Consider the following 3955-nt stretch of genomic DNA (forward strand, 5'->3'; position numbering starts at 1 on the left):
CTTTCCTGCGGATTTTTATATCATTGATCTTGAAGAGAAGACTACTTCCAAATTATCTATGATCCTCCTTGGAAGACCTTTCATGAATATCGCTCACACAATCATTGATGTCCACAAAGGAAAGATCATGATGGAATTTGATGGAGAGACCATTCACTTCAAAATCTTTGAAGTAACCAGGTACCCTAGTGACATTTCTCATTATATCAGGTTGATGTGATTGAGCAAATAACCCAATAAATGTTTGAATTATCTCATGGGCGATATTTTGAAGATGGTATTGAACATGAGTCTTGATTGTGAGAGTTTAAAGGAAAATTTGGACATGTATACATTAGAATCCGAAGTTGAAGAGATTGTGAAGACTTTGGAAGTCAACAAGTCAACAAAGAAATATGTCCCTCATGTTTTCTTGTCTCATTCGCATAATAAGATTCCCCTTTCCATAATCCATTCACCTACACTTGAATTGAAAGTCTTACCTAAAGACGAGACTCTTCCGATCCTCATCTCCTCTCAATTGAAAGATTTTGAAGAAGAGCAATTGGTTATGTGTAACATCCCAATATTCAAGAATGAATCTTAAGCTTTATATTTTCCCAGGGCAACTCGACGAGCTGGGAGGCGCCGACTCGTCGTGTTGAGTTTTCATGGCCGCATACTTTTCAAGACCTACTCGACGAGTTGGAATGCTGAATATGAAAACCCTAATTTTAGGGTTTGCACCCTATTTAAAGGCCTTAACTATTAGGGATGAGCACATGGACCGGGGAACCGGTCGGAACCGGAATCCGATGGAACCGGTCGTCCCGGGACCGGGACGTTATTTTTGTGGATTTTTGGAACCGGTAGGAACCGGAACCGATATAACCGGAACCGGTAGAACCGAAAAAAAGCGGTAGAACCGGAAAAAACCGGAACCATATGATGCAATTTTTCGAGGACCGGTTCCAACATTTGAAGACATGACAAAAACAGGTAGGAACCGGGAACCGGAACCGGTAGAACCGTCGGGCCGGTTCGGTTCTTGATTTTGGCCGAAGCCTATTCCCGGGTCGGGTCCGGTTCGGCCGGTTCTGGCCAGTTCCTCATCCCTATTAACTATCATTGATTGCCTCCCTCATCGCCTCCTTGTCCAGAAAAAACCCTAGTTCATGCTTTTGCCCTCATTGTGTGTGTGTGTGTATGTGAGAGCTTGGAGAGTGATTTTTGGTGCTCTTTTGGAAAGAACAAGAAGCTTGAAGAAGCTGGTTGAAGGGAGAGGCTGTAGATATGGTGTTTACTTTGTTATGGAAAGCATTTTGAGGTATAAAGTTGATAACTTGGTCATTTATTTGCTAGATCTCTTTAGTCGAGAGTTTATGGTCATTATTAGCTTATATCGAAGTCATTCTTGGACTGAGCATGTCATGTAACTATGACTTCAGATCTGGAAGTTTCATGGCCAATTTTTGCATAAAGTTGCCACTTTTAGCAAGTCTTGGCCCTCATTAATGCCCTAAGTCCCTTAATAAGCTTTGTTTAAGTGTTTTAGCCCTTTGATGCCTTGCATGGGTGTAAAGTTAGCAACTTTACGTGGTATCTTAACCCTAGGGGACCAGATATGTAGTTTGGGGCTTTAGATTCGAATGGAATGGGCTGAATATGTTAAGAATGGGAAAACTTAACGAGTTGGATCGAGTTTTCCCGCCTTCTAAATACTGAGCGAACTCAGTGAGTTGATGATATAACTCGATGAGTTGGCTAGGGTTTTTTCCAGTTTTCTAAACACTGGAGGAACTTGACGAGTTTCTAGATGCATTCGACGAGTTGGGTCAACATAGACTGTTGACCTTGACTGTTGAATGTTGACTTTGACCATGGTTGACTAAGTTTGAACATAAGGGTATTTATGGTAATTCAGGGTTTTGATGAAGTTAGTCACATGGTGGTTGAAGGCGGTTGAGTTCGGAGTTGTGGTTCGAGAGTTGGATCTTTTCAGTCAGTGCTACTTGTGCGGTGAGTTTTCCTCACTGTACTAACAGGGTCATAGGTACAAAGGCCGACCCTTTTTGGATTGTTATCCTGGCTTATATTATGATTGAGCACTGTTATGATCTGTTAGATCGGTATCCTGGTAGATAGGATGTTGCCATGCTGTTATGATCTCTTAGATCGGTATCCTGGTAGATGGGATGATGTTATGCTTAGTGATTTGTTAGATCTGCTTGTTATCTGTCCTGGATATATTTTTTCTAGTAGTATGTGTTGATGTAGTATGGTTGCGTTGAGACTGGACTGCTTTGTGCTGCCAGTCAACAAACCCAATAATTTTTATATTGGTACATTATATGTATGCTTATCTGTTATATGTCAACATGGCTTGTGTGTGTGTGGTTGGGTTGAGGTGGGCCTGCTTTGTGTTGAAGGCCAACATACCCAGGGCGGCCCAGATAGACTGAAGGTATATCTTTACGTACCATTTAGGCCGAAGGCCAGGAGAACGGTCCAGACAGGCTGAAGGCCCAACGAGGCGGACCAGACATGTTGAAGGTTCTGAGAGCGGCCCAGACAGGCTGAAGGCCCAGCGAGGCAGACCAAACATGTTGAAGGTTCTGAGAACGACATAGACAGGCTGAAGACCCAGCAAGGCAGACCAAACATGTCGATCCATACATGTTGAAGGCTCTGAGAGTGGTTCAGATAGGATGAAGGCCCAATGAGGCGGTCCAGTAATGATGAAGACTCTATATGCATGTTGTTATTTGTATATGTGCTACTGTTTGTGTGTTGGTACTTTGGGGGAATTCACTAAGCTTTGTGCTTGCGGTTTCAATTTATTGTTTTAGGTGCTTCAAATGTTTTGGCAAGGCAAAGATGTGACCGTACACATCCTTGCGTTTTGGACTTATGGTTTCTGGGAAACTCTAATAATGTGAATGTTTTGAAAACTACGCGTAAATGATTCCAGTTTTAAATAAATATTTTGGAAACAACAGTTGTGTAAACACATCTATAGAAAAAGGATTGTTTTGGAAAGTTTAAAATTTACTGAAATTTTATGGTCGTTACATTACGGTTTTGAAAGATCACAAAGAGGATGTAGGGTGGACAATAACGGATATCAAGGGGATAAGCCCTAATGTATGCACACACAAGATTCTCTTGGAAGATGATTGCAAGCCTGGGAGAAAGGCTCAAAGAAGATTGAATCCTCCAATGATGGGAATGGCCAAGATTAAGATAACTAAAAGGTTCAAAAGGTGCAAAGAGAAGAAAAAGGCATTTCATGACAAGCACATAACCTAAAAACACTTTATTCCAGGTCAAAAAATTATTCTTTATCATTCACTCTTAAAGATATTCCTGGGAAAATTGGAAATGAACCAAATCTTCAAAGTGAATGGGCACAATTTGAAACAATTTTATGAAGACCTTGACATAGGAGAATTCGACAACGTAACATTAGAAACCCCGATTTATGAAGATTGAAGAAAGTGAGAATAAGTCTTGGAAAAAGACGTTAAATAAACGCATTGTGAATAAATAATCTACGCTTGAAATTTAGATGTTTCTAGGATTGAAGTGGGTAAAAATAAGAATCTTGAGGTTTTGCAATGATTTCAGTGAAGTTTGGAAGAAAGCTGGAGCTTGTGGAGAGAAAAATTGCAAAAGTGTTGCGCAGCCAATACCTACTTGCGCGGTTGCATTCCACCCTCGCAGATTGTTGCACATCCAATACCAAATCCTTCCATTTCTTTGCGAGACCAATGCTGTTAATTCTTTATTTGTGCGGCCCAACCATCACCCACACAAAGTTTGCGAGATTGACCTCCCACCCGGACAATGATCTGCGAGACTACCCCCTCACTCGCGTAGGGATCTGCGAGGGTACCCTTGCAAATATGCGACCTATGTGTTGCTTCCATACTGTCCTCGTGGGCCTCCACCACCTTGATCCAAGTATGATCCTTCC

The sequence above is a fragment of the Lactuca serriola genome, chromosome 4 (genome assembly GCF_051521515.1).
Source record: "Lactuca serriola cultivar US96UC23 chromosome 4, Lser_US96UC23_V15, whole genome shotgun sequence".
In the NCBI taxonomy this organism is placed as follows: domain Eukaryota; kingdom Viridiplantae; phylum Streptophyta; class Magnoliopsida; order Asterales; family Asteraceae; genus Lactuca; species Lactuca serriola.